The sequence below is a fragment of the Manis pentadactyla genome, chromosome 4, assembly GCF_030020395.1.
Source record: "Manis pentadactyla isolate mManPen7 chromosome 4, mManPen7.hap1, whole genome shotgun sequence".
Classification (NCBI taxonomy): Eukaryota; Metazoa; Chordata; class Mammalia; order Pholidota; family Manidae; genus Manis; species Manis pentadactyla.
In genome coordinates this window covers 7,838,108-7,855,104 of record NC_080022.1, presented here as the reverse complement: position 1 = coordinate 7,855,104, position 16,997 = coordinate 7,838,108, and the positions used below count along the sequence as shown (strand labels likewise).

The 16,997-nt window shown below is 54.5% G+C and overlaps 1 protein-coding gene across 4 annotated transcripts in view; it reads left to right on the top strand.

Annotated features, from left to right (window-relative positions):
* Positions 1-16,997, top strand: part of CASZ1 (castor zinc finger 1) — a 144,678-nt gene that overhangs the window by 23,461 nt on the left and 104,220 nt on the right. For 2 of the 4 annotated variants that reach the window (XM_057499711.1, XM_057499707.1), the window contains exon 2: positions 8,644-8,802. The gene's annotated coding sequence lies outside the window, so the exon portion shown is untranslated. Of the gene's footprint in view, positions 1-6,211; positions 6,231-8,643; positions 8,839-16,997 lie in introns of those variants that run through there. The other 2 variants (XM_057499708.1, XM_057499709.1) reach the window with 2 other exon arrangements.

Here is a 16,997-nt window from a genome sequence, read left to right as displayed (position 1 = left end):
GACCTCTGGGACCCAGCAGAGAGGGGCTGGGCAGCAGGGAAGCAGACCAGGGGACAGAGCAAGGGGTGCAGTGGCGGACTTCACACTGCGCCCTCAGCCAGAACCCTCACCCTCAAGGCTGCTTCCATGGGTATATGAGCTGGGGCTTCTGCAGGAGTTCTGGGTCCCAGGGTTCCTGATTTTATTTTGGGGTATCCTTTTTCTCACATGTGTTGGGCAAGGATTAATAAGTGGAACAGACATATAAAGGGCCAAGAAAATCTGGAAGATGACAGTTGGGCTGGTGAGGAGGAGAAAAGAGGAGGAGGAGGAGGAGGAGGAGGAGGAGGGAAGAGATGAAATTAATTCATTAGAAAAACTTGTTTACTGGCTTTGCTTAGGCACCTCCATTTTAAAAGTCTACGTTTACAATAAGTCGCTAATTAAAATACAAAATTAAGCAACAGCTATGGTTTTTTTTTCCCTTACACTTTAATTGCATGATTTTTTGTGATGTAATTTCTGGAAACACCCAGTGTACCTCACAGGACTGATTGTTTGATAAACTAGAAGCACCTGAAACCAACCCAAAAAATAAATATATAAATCCAAGGGGAGTTTAAGGTAGATGGGAAATGACAGAGAACTGCAGACGGCAGGGAACCAAAAATCCATAATAATAACAATAAAAAAACTTCTAAGTAAGGACATTTATCCTGCCTACCCCGAAACCAGAACAGTCTGTGCATCTCAAGAGGGGAAAAAAAGCTGAAATGGAAACCAGACCAAGTGGGTGAGAGCTCCCTGTTCCCCACCCTCCAATTGGTGCTATGGAAAAAAAGCAAAAACAACTTTGGATCTTCCCTGATGCCATTTCTAGTTGGGCTCAGTCCTTGCTGGGCCACTAATTCATCACTGATTTTCAAGGGGATTTTCTTCATCCCCTGGTTTTGAACTTAGATGTAGTCCCAAGAGGGCGTAAACGGGGGCAGTGACTGCCTCCTGCCCCCCTACAGGAAAAACAAGCCTCACCGTGCCCACAGAGGGCAGACAGCATATCCCAGGTTTGGGCTGCTGGCCTGAAGTTCCTGGCCCTTCTAGAAGGTAGTGGGCAAGAGTGGTCCATGTTGAAAATGGTGCATGCCTGTGGCCTGTAACTTTTTTAAGATGCAGACCTGGGTGATGATTGCAAAATTGCTGAGAAACCTGTCAGGAACTGACTCTGGGGTGGGGCTGGGAGGAAACTGGATCCCACTGGCAGCCTGGCTGCTGGAGAATCCTAGGCCCAGCATTGTCTGTGCACCCCAGACCTAAGTGCCAGGCATCTGGACAGTAGGAGCAAAAGGGCTGGAAGAGGGGCCTGTGACTGCGCTGCCTTCTACCCTTCCTCCATCCCAAAGCTAGAGACCCAGTTGGCCAGGGCCCCCAGAAACTTCTCTGTACACTCCCCACCTGGGGAAAAAGGATTTGCCTCTTTTTAGAGTCTTTTCAAAAAACATCTTTTCTCCCTGATTACTAATTAATGCTCATTGCTCATTGGAAAGTACAAAAAAGTGAAGAAAATAATTAAAAAATATATAGTGTAGTTGTTAAAAAGTATGGGTTAGGGAAACAGAGGGCCCTGGGTTTGAACCCCAGCTCTGCTGCCCGGTGGTGTGACTTTGGGAGAGTTACCCTACATTGCTGAACCTCAGTTTCCTCATCTATAAAGTGGGGATAATGATTGTATGATAAGGATTCAGTGTGATGATCCATATAAAATATTGAGCCCCATGCCTGGCACCCCATGTACTTAGACATTAACTATTTCTGTTATTGTAGTTAATAATGATTATTCCACTGTCTTGAGATAACAGGCTTTTTAATATTTTAGTAAGAATTTTTTTTTCATGGATGAAATTCTCTCACCCTGGGCTGTCCAATACAGTAACTTCTGGCCACATGTGGCTATTTAAACTTAAATTAACTAAAATAAAGTAAAATTAAAAAATTCAATTCCACAGTCATAGCAGACACATTTCAAGTGCTCAACAGCCCCATGTGGCCAGCAGCTGCCATACTGACAGCACTGAAGTTTCTAGTGGACAACATTCTAAATAATGGAATCATCTGAGTTTTTTCACTTAAAAATTTCCCACCCCCCATAAATGTCTATTGATAGCTGCATAGTAGTCCAGAATGTGTCTGAATCAGGCCTCTTATTGGTGTGCGTCTTTGTTCCCGGGATGTTGGAGCATCCTCTGGGCTCTGATTGGGCCCGCCGGGCTTCCCCTTCCCCTTCCCCAACTGGTGCTATGGCACCCTCTGATTGGAGCCAGGCAGCAAGGGATTCTGGGAGGAGCAGGGCTTTGCCTGCTGATTGGCTCCCAGTGGTGGTGCCGGGACAAGGGGCGGGGCTCTGCCTTCCCCCAGGTTCTCCCTGGTAGCAAAGGTGGGGCTGCTGCTTACCCGCAGTGCGCCCCCTCAGGCTGGCTCTTCCACACCCTTTACCTCACAGGGCAGAGACCAGCGAGAGGAAGGACGCGCTGAAGGTAGCAGAACGAAATAGTGACCCACCCTCCATGACCCGAGGGTCTCAGGTACACCTCAGAGCCCCCCGGGGAGCCCCCCAGAGGGTGGGTGGCCTCTTGGGGGAGTACATGCCACAGTGGGGGCTGGCCCGGCTCCCTGAGGCCTACACAGGCCCCCAGATTCTAGTGAGGCTCTCAGTGAGGCTTCCTGAAGGGCCCGACTGACGACGGTTGTGAGATTCCAGGGTGGGGGCGCTGGGGTCCCTGGTTGGGGGACAGCTCCAGGAAGGTCTTGCAATGGCAGGTGACCAAACTGTGACTTGGGCTGGTGGGGTGCACGTCAGGTTGCTGAGGTGATTCCAGGGTCATGACCCGAGTCTCTTCTCCAGCTGGCGGTCCACACCCTCCTTGAGTGGCTGAGGGCAGAGGTCTGGCCGTGGGCAGGACCAGCTGGAGAAGTAATCCCCGGGGCAGTGGGCAAGACGGATAGGGAGAGCCGAAACCGGACCTGCTGATGTGGCCCTTTCTGCTCGCAGCGGATCATAAAATATGGCTCAGATTTTCATTACGGGCTCTATCGATTATCTTCTGGGATGGATGAATTATAGAGAACATTAAATTTTTTTTAAAAAGCAAGTGAGAGAGGAAATATCTGAATGAGTTTGGGTGGTCGATGGCAGAAAGGGCTGAGCCACCGAGCCTGCGTGGCCTCTGTCTCCGAGCAGGGTGAGGACCAGTCCACTCAGGGCAGGCGGGCAGCCCCTGACTCCCAGCTCTCAGCTTCCCAGGCCTCCCTGGGGCCTGGCCTGGCATTGGAGGAGGCTTGTGCTCCCCTCGCCCATGCTCCATCCCTCTAGGAATCTGCCTGGGTTCTGGGAAGGCAGACGGTTGGGTTGTTCACAGGGTTCTGACCCAGAAATAGAACCTTTCCCAGGCTTTGGGCCACCATTGCTGGGAGGTAGCCCTCAGGTTCTGCTCTTTTCCTTTCAGGGGACCTCTTGATTCTGGAGATGCCTGTATGGGGCAGAGGGAAGGTTCAGAGGGCAACGCTGGTCTCCTGTGGTCAGGAACTCCTGAGGAATGTGGCCACTACGCCTGTCAGCCACCTCAGCTTTTCCCTGCCCCTTGTTCCTTCTGTCCACAGTGATTGACTCAGAGGATTTCTGTTTTCCTTTGTAAGCTTGGGAAAAGTGCATCTAAGTCCTGTCTGGAAAGAGAACCTTCTGGAAATCCATCCCTCCTTTGCTGCCTCGCTAGCCCCTTCCCTCTCCCTCTCCTTACCCAAGCAGTGTGGTGAGAAGATGGTAGGCAGGCCTGGGTTCAAATGACTTCTGAGCATCTGACCTTGTGTGGGTCACATCCCTCTCTGAGTCTTAGTTCCTCCACTATCCATTGATATAGTAAACTACCTCGTTGGGTTCTTGTGATGATTGTATGTATTAATGTATTAAAATCCTGAGTATGTAGAGCTTAATAACCATAAGCTGTAATTTTCTTCCTCTTCTGTAGCAGTCTGGAAACCTTGACCTGCCTTCCTTTCATTTGGCTTTTTTGATAGGTTATTATCTCCATTTTACAGATGGGGAAACTGAGGCACAGACAGGTTAAAGTAATTTAACACACCGCGTCACACAACTTGTAAATGACAGAGCCTGGATTCCTACCTTGCAGTCTGACTCCAACTTTTTTACCCACTAAGCCACTGTTATGTTGTCCCAGGGCTCTTGTGGGGTGGCATAGGGGCGTGCATGTGCCCATGTATGCTCACAGCTCAGAACCTTGCCCTCATGGTTGTCTCTAGCTGACCCCCTTCCTGACCCTCTGCACCGTAGGCGGCTCCCTCAGGCCATCAGTGGCCCCAGCTTTTTGTGGGGCCCTGCTCTGGGTGGAGTGTATCTCCCCACCACACCATCCCCCTCACCCTGGCTTCACCTAGGCTGCTGTGAAAACTTGGTGGTTTCCATGGATATCCGTCTCCCTCTGGCGACACGCCCTTCTTGGTATAACTCTGTTCCCTAGAGTTGATTGTTTTTGGCACACAGCTTGGTAAACTCATCCAACAATTAAAAAGGGGGAGGGGTGGAGCAAAGGAGGCCGGAGTACCTGGGCTGAGTGACACGCCGGAGGGGCCTCTGGGCTCTGGGTCCCCTCTCTGTGCCCAGCAGCAGCAGGAGAGCGCCTTAAGTGCAGAAAGGCCATGTAACCAGCTGGCGGGGAGTTCCGTTTACGGGAGTTCTGAGAACTCCACGTTTCCTTCCATTCGAGCTATGTTCTTGCCCTATTTCTTCTCCCTCAGAAATGTAAAGGGGTCCATTGGCGGAGCCAAATTAGCCATCTCCAGAGGCCATCTGAAGCCGTGAGATGCCAGCTTGGACCGATTTGAACATTTTCTGCCCTTGTTTTGGTTAATTGTGAGTGTGTTTGCTCTGTTTGTGTACCATCAACTACCTACTGCGCTGGGCGTACCCGTCAGAGGCTGTGTGAGATCACAGATGAAAAATGCAGTGAAAAACACTTTCGTGCCACAACACATCATGTAGGATTTTTGTATTAAGATGTGGATTTTTTTATTGTATTTTTTTTTCCTTTTCCATACAGCCCTGAAGTTGGGCAATGTGCATGTCTGTGTTTTTGTTTTCACTCTGGGTGGTTTATGAAATCTGCTCATTAGGGCTCTGTCCTCTCCCACCACAGCCTGATCTTCCGCCCCTTTATCGTCTCAGATGTAGATCTTTCCCCACCACCTCCCAAGGTCTTTCCTCCTTTGGGGAGATGATGGGCACCTTCCCCGTGTACTTTCAACCAGATAAAAATCAGGGGTTCCTGTGACCTAGCAGAAGGTCCCAATGTCAGGGATGCAGAAACCTCTGTGCCCCCCCACCCCCACCCCCACTGAAGGATAAAGCCCCTTGTCTGGAGAGAAGACATGGGACCTCTTAACTTAGAGTGGCCCTCTCCTGGGTGGCCTTATCAGAGAATAGAAGACACCCAGCTGACTAGCATCATTCATTCCCACGTAGGCCCATTGGTGGAGGGTGAAAACCCCTCATCTGGTATGCCCTTCACTCCCGGCATGCTCCCTGGCCCATGGTAGGTGCTCAGCCAATTCTTACTGGAATCAGTTAGAGGAGGATCAAGTAACCAAGCGGCCCCCTTGAACCTGAAAGTATTAATGGAGGAGAGGAGAGAGACCAGAGTACAGGTTGGGGCTTGGGGGCACTAAACTGAACGGAGCGTGAAAATAGCCGGCAGAGTATGCTGTCGTCGGAGGGGATGACGCTCACCAGCCCATCTGATTCTGACATGAAATCAGGGATTAGTTCAGTTCCACAGACACGCTGCCCACTGTGGGCCAGCTGTTGTGCTAAATGCTGCGGGTGCAAAGATAATTAAGACTTGGTTTCTTCTCTTGCGGGGTTAAAAAGCCAGTGGTGGAGACAGACTTATGAACAAATGACTTAAGTCCAGTATGGATTTAAATGCCTCAGTGAGGTTGCATTAGGGGCTGGAGGTGGACATCTGGGCTTGGCTGCAGTAGATTCTGGAAGATTATCTTGAAGAGACGTGGTAGAAGAGGGTGGTGGCAGTTAAGAACATTTCTGGGGCACTGTTAACACCTTTCACATCTCCTGTTGACCTCCCACCATGTCTGCTAGGAAGGAGGAGAAGGTGTTACATCTCCATTTGACCAGTGAGGAAGCTGGGCCTTAGGAGATTCAATGGCTTGTCCCAGGGCCCCTGGTGAGTTAAGTGGCAGAACTGGGCCTTAGAACCATGTCTTCTGATTCTTGGACCAGTGTTATTTCTTTAACTGCACTTGGCTTCTCACCCCTTCATCCTGGTCCTGCTGGCCAGAGAGCTGCATCCTCTGGGCTGTGCCCCTATTGACGGGGATTTCTGCCATTCCCACAGCCCCAGGGCCTGTGTTGTGGGAGGGCCCGTCCATGGCAGGCCCCGGAGCCTGTGCCCTGGTTTGGTAAATGGGTCAGGCCACTTGGTTGGGGACAGTCCCCGAGCAAGGCCACACCCTGGCAGGGCTGGAGGAAGGCAGGAATGGGGAAGATTGAGGACGGGGAGCCACGCCCTTTACTTAGTTCTTGCTGCTGAAGCTAAGAAGCAGCTCCCTCTGCCCTGAGCAGGCCCCTCCCTCAGCTGGAGTAGGCCAGACAAGGCCCCACCAGGGCCTAGAACCCTCTCTTCTCCTGTAACTGGAACCCCCTTCTGAGCCAGGACAGGAGACCCTGGTAGTGTTCAGTCACCATTTGTGTACAGTCAGACTCGGGAGCCAGAGAGCTGGGAGTGTTTCTCTTGACCATCTATCTGGGGAGACATGTATGCCTGGAAGGGGGGAGTGTCAGGAACCTGAGTGAGGTGCAGCTTTCAGATGGGCCCAGCGTCGTTCTGACAGTCAGGGTATGGAGTGCAGGCCGCAGCAGGAGTGTGCTGGGGGTGGGGAGCTGTGTGTGGCCCTAGGCACCCTTCCTCCAGCTCAGAGCTATTGGTTGGGTACTCAGGGCTTTGGGGTATTCTGGACCAACAGGCAGGGGAGTGTCAGAGCCCAAAGGAGTGAGTCTCCCAGTGGCCCTGAAGTTCCCATTAAAGTGTTTTTTCCTCTTTTTTAAAGAAAAAAATATTCCCAAACTGGAAAACAAAGGAAATCCACTTCCCCCAAATCACACGAAACTCACATTAGGGGCCTGGCGGGAATCCATGGAAACCAGGAAACCCGCTGTTAACCCTGTTTGGTGCTGCAGGGTGGGGTGGGAGCTGGGCTGATCTGAGCCCAGGACCACTGTCGCTGGCCCTCCTTGATGGCGTCCCCCGGGAGCTGGGCTCCGCGGCACTGCCCCAGAGCAGAGCTGGGTGGAGCTGATGCTGGCAGCTCTCGCCTCCACTTGTGGCCTAACCTGGGGAGGCAGGAGAGGAGGGGTTCTGCACTCCAGGGAGCCCAGGGGATCTGAGGGCTGGGCCGAGCTGGAGAACCTGCTGGGTAGCTGCCCACACCATGCCACATCGTGGAGTCAGGGCTGAGCCTGCTTACACACTTCAGGAGCATTCAGGCCCTGTGGATGCTGCAATCCCCAGGCCAAGCAGGCAGGAATTTCAGCCACCACCCTCCCTGATGCCAGCCCCGTACGAAGGGTGGGTGGGAGGGTGACAGAGATCCCCCCAAGCACTGCCCCAGGTTCCTGCACCTCACTCTCATGACCAGGAGGCTGGACCTCCAGGCCTGGGAGATTGTGTGCTGAGGTCAGGTGGTGTGTTTGTGTTGCACGCACACAGGCTAATTTTTCCAAAAAGGCTGAAAATATTTACAGGTTTGAAGTTGAAACGCAAACAGGAAAAGCCCTTTAAAAAGTGAGTGTAATGGATATTCAAAACAGGAATCACCATGGAAACACCACAATATTTGCTTAAATTGATACAAAGGTTGTTGGTAGTGGGGCACCAACTTTCTCTGACCACATTTTTTTTTGGCCCAACACCTATCACAAAGGAATCTCAGCATCCCCCTTTCGGGGTGTTTGCTCACTCCCTCTTTTCTTTTTCGTGGGATGAAACAGCACAGGGCCAGAGAGGAGACAGGGAAAGGCAAAGTGAAAAAACCAAATTCGCCATCTTGGGTAGCTGCAGAGGCACCTGTTGGTTCCATTTTTAGAGACTCCCACAAGGCCAACCGACGGGGCTTGGGAGCAGCTGGGAGCTGGCCAGCGGGAAAGTCAGGGGGGAGCAGGAGGTTGGGGAGCCCAAAGGTTGGTTCAGTTGTGTGGGTCTGATCTGGTTTCCAGGGTCGGCTTCATCCATTTTCAGGCTGACCTTTCACCCTTGGTGCCGAGCCCCATCACTGTTGTTACCTGGGTGGCATCTGATTATTATTATTATTTCTACCTGCTTGATTCTTCTGTTAGGTGTGACAGCTACCTAGCAGTTGGCTGATAATTGTGCAAAGGGTGCACTGTTCGTAGGGTCAGGCATGGCGTGAACCACAGCAATGCCATCCTCTGACTGGCAGGCAGGATCCGAGAATGTCTCACCTTGCTGGCTGTTACCGCTCAAGGTGTCAGCAGGTGCCAACCTTCTGCTGTCCTCTCTGGAGTAGTTTTGCGGGTCTCAACTGTAGCCTAATGGTCTGTTTTCTTTCTCATTTTGATAGGCAAACAGACCTCGCTGACTGAAGGCAAAGACACCGTCCAGCCCACCTGCCCTTCCAGCTGCTGCGGTCCTCAGCCCCTGCTGTCGAAGGGGGTCCTGCAGCTCAGAGGTGTGCATCGGTTGGAATGGACTTGGGATCCCAGCCTCTTGAGATGCAAAGGTAGCTGTTCCGATCCCCAACATGTGACTGGGAAATGTGAGTGGGGGTTCCTCCTTAGGGGAGGGGCTGTGTAGGCCTTTTTCAGTGGGTTCTGACCTGCATGGGGGTTTTGCTCAGGCATCCTCAGCAAAAGTGAGAAAATGTGGGATGGAGGAAGGAGCCCTGGCCCAGGAACAGGCTGCCTGCATATTGGCCCTGGCTCTGCCGTCGACCAGCCGCTTTCCCTCTTTGGGTCTTAATTTCCTCCCCATAGAGGAAAGAGTGGGAATAATTGACCTTTCAGAGCCCTCCCAGCATTCCCACTGCATGACATTGGGTGGTGCCAGCAGCGTGCAGGTGAGGCCTGTGTCCCAGCAGATGCCACTCCTGGAGCTAAACTTTGGATCATTTGTGAACATCAGCTGTGGGAACAGTCCAGCCAGTGTGCGTGCCCAGAGGCTGCTGCTCCGCTCTGAGTTCATGTGTGACTGCTGGGGCTCTCTCAGGTGGACCTCCAGCCCAGGCAGGGCCCTTCTTAGAGGAGAAACCACAGGTGTCCTCTGATACAGGCTTGAAATTGCCCCTTGCCTGAGGCAAGTCACTTGTGCCAGGAATGGGACCTCTAATGGGGCTGGTTTGTCAGATATTTACCTGTAGGTATTAAACGTGGCAGTTCTTGGGGCGGGGTTGATACACAGTGGGTGACTCACCACACATTGGTCATTATTCAGTGCTCCCCTAAAACCCCAAGGGAAGCAGCCCAGAGGGGTCAGGTGATGGTAAAGTTCATGGGCAAGGTGTTAGGGCGGGGGCTGAGGCTTGAGGGCCCAGAGAACGGCTGGGAGAGCCAGGCTGGGAGCTGCTCCTCCCACATATGCCACATGGGAGCCAGCAACCGGGCTTACCCACCTACGCTGTCCTCCCCATGGGCGCCACGGACAGGCATGTCCTGCCCCTCCCTCTGTTCCCAGGCTCTGCAGCTGTGGACTTTGAGCCTGCTGGGAGGAGGCACTTGCGGAGACGGGTGCCGTGGTGCCCACCAGGGCTTGAGAGGTCCCCAAAGCCGTCAGCCTGCCTCATTTCAGGCCGTGCCACCTGGGGACTAGCAGAGCCTTGGATGCAGCCCAGGGATTTGCAAATCAGATGTAAATGTGGCCTTTGGTGGTTATGGTGGGGCAACCATGTGGCTGAGACCTTTCTTCCTGGTGTCTAGAGTGTGATCACGCTCCAGGAATTGCTCTGGCCCCACATGCACCGCGCCACTGCTGTTCCCTGCTGGCAGTAGGACTGTTTATAGAGTGTTGGTTGCACAGCTGTCCTGGTGGGTTTTTCGGCACCAGCACCTACATATCTCTACACCTCCTGGGGCTCTTTTTGCCCACTTCTGCTTCTTCGGTGATCTTGGGTCCTGGAAAGACAGGCGCATGTGTCTTAGAACCTCTGGATGTCTCCCCAACCCCACCTGTGCCTCGCGCGTGAGCAGACGGCCACAGTGCCTGTGGAGCCCTCTTGGAGGAGGGAATGTTTGCCTGTTCTGTTTTCAGTGGCAGGCCTTTTGTTTTCTTCATTCCCTCGGCAAAACATGCCCATTAGTTTTTCCCTTTCCGAAGTTTCCACTCACTGTTTGCTCCCAGGAGCCAGGCCAGCTGGGATTTGCACCCGGCCTCGGGTATGGGCTCACCGAGTCCTACGGGACTCCTGCATCCTGGCATCAGCCATCTTGGGCTTGATAGTGAAGCTTGGGAACTCCGAGGGCTCTGGAAAGGAATGGCTGAGTCCCCCTTCTTCACCCAGCCCTTTCCAGGCGCAGGGTTTGGCCGCAGGTCGTCTGTGGTCTCAGAACACTGTGGTAGGGCACTGAGGGGAGAGCCCATGCTTGGGCCTGGTCCGCAGGCCTGATCCTGGCTGGCTCAGAGGCTCCCCATTTCTGGCTACGCCGTAGAGGATCTTGTTACATTTATTCAACAGTTCCGGAGGGCCTGGTGTCTGCCAGTCACTGGGACGGAGTGGACAAGGCAGCTCTGGCTCTCGTGGAGTCTCGGTTGGGCAGGCAGACAATAAACAAAGCCACAAAAAGAACAAGGAAACCATGAGTGCCGCATGGAGAGAGGACAAGGTGGAGGGAAGTGACTGGGCAGAGGAGGCCTCTTGATGGAGGTGACACCTGAGATTGAAGGATAGGGAGTAGACAGCCATCTGAAAGCAGGAGGACGAATATTCCAGAAAGAGAACAATTCATCTAGAGGTCTCGAGGTGGATGAGCTCAGGACACTTGGTGAACAGAAAGAAAGTCCCAGTGGCTGGGAGGTGGATGGGGCAGGAGCCAGGGTATGTAGGCCTTGGAGTGCCTGGAGAAATTGGGATTTTATCTATGTGACAGGAAGCTCTAGAGGGTTTAAAGCCGGAAAGTAAAGTGGTCTGATTTTTGTTTTAAAAAGATGGCTGGGGCTGCCATGGGGGCAAAGGATCGGAGGACGGCATGGGGAGAAGCCAGGAGGCCAGATGGGAGGCTGCTGCAGCCACTGCCAGAATGAGAGGCCATGGCTGAGACAGGAAGGAGGAAACAGAGAGAAGAGGGCAGGGTCCGTGCATTCAGAGGGAGGACTCACCAGTGGATTGGATGGTGAAGACCCCAGGGTGACTCCAGCATTCTCGTCCCCCTGACATGTGACCCTACATCACCTCCTCTCTCGCGCCCTAACCCGGGCAGTGCTGAGAGTGACCCCTGGCTTTCGGAGACTGACGTCTTATAGCTTGGTGAGCCCGCCATCCTGGACACTGCTGGTTGCTCAGAAAGCTCCCCCTTGTTTAAGTGGCTTGGGCACCTCCCAGTCAGCACCACATGGAGGGAAGGCCAGAGGCCTGCTTATCGCCGGCTCTGTTTTCAGCAGAGGCTTCCACGCTCGCTACCTTTTGGCCCTGATACTCTGCACCAAAGCCCATTTTGTGCCTCCGCTCTGTGGATTCTGTGCTGGGTGTGAGGTTGGGCCTAGAAGCTCATACAGGTCCCTCACTGTGGCTCTACATGTGACGTGTGTCTCGAGTGGAGCTTCTGCCTGCTTTCTCCTGTGTGCACAGACACACAGAATCAGAAAGTGGGTGTTTTAAAGACCTCCTCATTTCCACGGGGTCAGTTTAGCCTCCAGTCCCAGCTCCTGGGCAAGGATCCTAGCATTCTTTCCACGTGGAAAGTCTGCACTTCATGGTGTGCATTGCCATAAGTACCCCATCAGATTTGACCTGGGCCACTGTGCCTTTTTTCAGGGCCTCTGACACAAGGCTCCACTCTCCTGGGTTTTGGTATCATTTTCTTGGGCCAGGACAGGGCAGGTGATCCCAGCAGTGATGCTGTGATAGCAAAGTGATGCATGACCCCTCTGGGCAGATCCTGAGCAACCCGAACAGCAGGCCAGAGGCCTGGCTGGAGTGAGCATGAAGCTGTTGCAGCCAGCCATGGGGGCCCCAGTGAGTTCTTGCCCATGCTGGCAACATATTTCCAGCCATATGGGCCAGCTCAACCCTCTAGGAAAGCTCTGGAGGCATGACCTCCAGGGGCAGTGATAGGAGGGAGTAGAAGGGCAGGCTGGCAACGTCTTGGGGATTGGGGGTGTGACAGGGATGTCCCAAGTGTGCAGCTGGTGCCTCTGCCTGGCTCCAAGGGGGGTGTCAGCCAGTCTTCCTGGGTGTGTCTGCGAGCATCAGAGCACTGGGTGAGCCCTGGGGAAGGGTGTGTCTGGGTGGGCAGGCGTGTGTCTGCTCATGCAGGGGTGGCTCTTCTGCTCTCTGCCTCCATGGCCTGCCCCGGATCACGGCCTTCACTCGTAACTGGACTGGACAGTTTTAAGTCCACCCTCTGGGCCTTTGATGTGCTGTGGGGCTGGCCGCTCCAGAGCATGCAGCTGGGTGGGGGTGCAGAGGGGCAGGATCAGGAGAGGGAGCTGCTGACTGAGGGGAGTAGGGGCCCAAGTCCCCCGCCACCCATGGGTGACACTGTGCTGGGAGGAGGAATGGCTTCCAGGGTCACCGCCCCGTTGGGCTGGGCCGTGACATGACAGAGAGATGGTTTGGGAAGAGTTGCTGCTTCTCCTGGTCTCCAATCTGTGTGCGAATTCTGCCTGATGTTGCTGACTCCCACCTTGGGCCCCCTCTCTCCAGTTCTCGCTTGTGCCTCCCACCTTCCCACCAGAGTCAGGAAGGCCCTGGGTTCCACTGGGCATAGACCAAGGGTAGAGGGATTGGGAGGGGCTAGCAGTACCTGACCTGTCTTCAGCTACCTAGGGGCCTCTCAGCATTTGATGATGTGGTTGCCACAAAGGGGACAACGGCCCACGGCCTTGGGGACAGCCCTCTTCTTGTGCAGGAGGGGAGAAGCACTTCTGCCCTGCCTCTGTCCCCAAGACCTGGGAGCCTCCACAGGGAGACGTTGGAGAAGCAACATGGAGCTTCACATGCTGGAGGAATTCAGGGGCTGTGCACGCTTCGCCTTCTCTTGGAGACCTTCGGTTCTCCCTCCCCTCCCAGCCTCTCCCAGCCTCTTTTATCCGGGAATCTGCGCAGTAGAGACCTGGTCCAGGTGCAAGTCCTCCAGCCCAGAGCACACCACCCTGAGGTGTGAGGCAGGAAGGAGGGGCACTCGTGGATGTGCCCACCTGGGCCACCCCGCACCACCAGCTGCCTGACTGTCAGATCAGCTCTGGACATGTTCCTGTCCTGCCGCTCACCACTCTGGTTTTCTCCCCATTTGGTTTCTCGGCCCCCCGGGAGCAGGAGCCTCTTCTGACCCTGAGCCTTCTTATGGTTGCCTGGGGTTGGGACCCCTGTGGCCAGGGCAGGTGATAGGAAGGAAGGTGTAATTAATCACTAGTTTTTTCTCCAGAAATACTAATCAGGAAAAGCAATTAAAAGCAACTTTTTTCCCTTAGTAATCTGTGTTAAGAGCTGGTAATGAAGTTTAGGGCCATTGTGACTCAATATTTCAGCTTCACCGACTCAAGTCAAAACAATCCAAGCCCAGGAGTTTGCCGGCAGCTGAACTGGGCCCGGGCAGCAGCTGGGAGTCGCAATGGATGCTCCCCTCACCGCCGTCCCACCCCGTGCTACTTCCTGGGCAGGGAGAGTAGCAGTCCCAGCTGGTCGGGGAGGGTCTGGGTGGCACGGAGATGGGTCCCCTAGGACGTCCCTCAGGGGACCCAGAACCTGGGCATGCTAGGCCCAGGGTGGGAGCAGCACCCAGTGTAGGGCAGAACTGGGGAAGGGCGGGATCAAATGGGGTTGGGGGGAGGAGACAGGTGCCTGGGAGCCCCACCGGGGCAGTCCAGGGCTCAGCTACCTGGGGTGCAGGGCCAGAAGAGGGGGTGGTCCAAATCCTGACCTTTAATCACTTTTCATTTTCGTTCATTCATCAAGCATTACAGAGACACACTGAGCGGGAAGGGGACCCGAAGCAGTGGGTGAACAGGGCGAGATTTCTGATGCTAGGGGAGTTTGCACTTTAGTGGAGGGGGCAAACGGTGAATGAGGTAAAGAAATAAAGGACCTGTTAGATGGAGACGCAAAAGCAGGCCTGGAGAATGGAGTGGGGAGTACATGCCACAGGGGGAGGTGGACGGATGGTTTGTACTGTTAGGTGTGGCATCTGGGGAAGGCATCACTGAGATGGTGACACTGGGGTAAGGACAGGGGGGGTGACAGAGAGCCACCCTCATTAATACCTGGGAGAAGAGCATACCTGTCAAGGAGAGCCGCAGGTGTGAGCTCCCAAAGGCAAGAGCCCCTGGTCTGTTGTTGGAGGACAGGAAGGAGGTCAGTGTGGCTGCAGGGGGCTGAGTGGAGAAGATGCCATGTGCAGTCATGGGGGTCACGGTGGGGGCTCCCCAGATCCTGCAGGCCTTGAAGCCATTGTGAGAATTCAGGCTTTTCCCTGGAGTGAAATAAGCTTTCGGAGGAGTTCTGGCTGACGTGATCTGATTAGGCACAAACTCTCTATTAAAAAAGCAAGACCTAAGCATCACCCACTCCTCTTACAGGTCCCCTTTGTGCCCGAATCTAGGTACATGTGGACCCACCTCCCCTCCGGACGTGCTCTCTTGAGCCAGTAGGAGGAGAACTGAGGGTCTGTAGGAAATCGCCGGGCCCCAGCCTCTGCCTGCTCCCCTACTCCCTTGGGGAGCAGTTCAGAAACAGGGTCTTGTTACTTTAAGTAGCCCCCCGCCCGGCTTCCCTGGCCTGCTTTATCTGAAGTCCAAGCGCATGTTGTTCCAGGACCGATCCGCTTTAGCTAATTAATAATCTGACAGGAGCCACCCAGGGGATTAGCCGTTGAGCCGAGCTCCACCAGGCCCCAGCAAATGAGCCCTGTACTCCTTGGGGACATGGAGGTGACTTTGGGGGGTGCAGGGAGAGGGGACCCTCACAGGTGAGCCATGGTGCAGGGCCATGCAGTAGTGACCAGTGAGGAGAGGAGGCAGGCAGGGGGATAGTTATGAACAGAGCCTCTGAAAAGAGACTGCTGTCCCAAGATGGGCAGGGGTCCCCAGCGTCCCTCACAGTTCTGCTCATCCACTACAAACCATTCCACCTGCCAGGTGTTACCTGCTGAGCAGTGGGAGAGGGTGGCCAGATTTAGCAAATAAAAATAAAGGGCACCCAGTGAAATCTGAACCTCAAATACTTTTTAGTAAAAGTATGTTCCATACAGTATTTGAGACATAACTTACACTAAACAAATATTTGCGGTATTGCTGAAATTCAGATTTTCCCAGAGTGGTGAATTTTCTCAGACAGCCCTTAGTGGGGAAGGCGGGAGGCTGTGGGCTCCCTCCCAAACACAGCCTGGAGCTCCCCCTGGAAGAGGCAGCACCCTAGGGGAGCTGCCTGGGGACTTGGTAAGCAGAGCGGGGCTGGGGCACCTGTGATTTCCACTCTTACCCAACAGGAAGAGGAGCATGGGGCAAAGGTCAGCCACTTGCTGGAGTGTCCCACCTATATTTGGGCCCTTGGATGAGAAGAGTCCAGGTCTCCTCCAAATGGTGTGTGGGCCCCCCAGCTGGGCAGCAAGTCCCAGGGTGCTCTCTCCAAGGGGAGGCTGGTGTCTAGGACTAGTCGGGGGCCTCTGCAAGGTGCACGGCCTGGAGTTCCTGGGCAGTCTGGGCCAGGTGGCCACCCACTGAGGGCATCTGCTCTGATCTCAGGGAGAGGCCATCAGGGATGGTCCCCCATGTGGCCTGGCACCAGGCCAGGTCAGGAACAAGGTCAGGGATACCAGCGGGCCGGGCAGGGCTGCCTCCATTTTTTCAAGGCCTCTGGGCACTGAACAGAAATACCCATCTGCCGACCTCTCTGTGCCCACCCGCAAGCCTGCTGAGAAGCCCCACGCCAGCTTCTTGGGGAGGGTGTGCTATCCAGTGGGGCTGGGCTGCCTGGGCTGGCATGCCAGGGATGGGGAGGGATGGTCTTTATTGGAAAACCTGACGGGGCCCTTGCTGCTCCCTCTCGTGACCCCTCTCACCCTGGCTCCGTTTCCAGTGCTCAGAGAGCTCCGGGCGGGGAGAGATGCCTACTGCCAGCTGGTGGTAGTCCAGCCTCCTGAAGCCAAGGGGCGTGATGCCAGGTGGGCACTGCCCCCGAGGTGGGAGCACTCTCGCTCCTGCCTGCTCTTTAGCAGTTAACAGTAGCCCGTGCCCCGGGAGGCCTCCTCTCCCCTGGCCCTGGCTGCCCTCCTTCCAGCCTTTCCCGGCACAGCAGCCGGGAGTCTTGTGGTGGAAGCAGAAGGGGGCTGGGGGTGCCCAGCCAGTGGGAACCTCTTCCGCTTCCCGAGCTCTCAGCCTCTTCCCCAGCGTGCCCGGCGGTTTGGCCCTGTTTCGCGAGCCGTCTGCTGCCCGTGCTGCCTCTGACCGACATCGTTAGCGTGGGTATTTATATTTCATTAACGACATTAAGCCCAAATGGCATTAAAAGCAAAGCTGGTGATAAATAGCTTATTAATAAACAGGGAGTGCTCCGTGCTGCCTGGCCTCTCCCAGCCCCGGCGTTAACCCTTGCTGCCCTAGGTAAATATGCTTCACCCCAAAGATCATCCCCTCCTAAGACAGGCCTGGGAGAGCCAGTCACGTGTCTGAGTTCTCCTGGCCCCTCTGAGGTTAGTGCCTCCTAGATCCCATGTAGGCCAGTTCTGGGTCACTCCGCTTGAAACCTGGCCAGACGCCTCACAGCTTTGA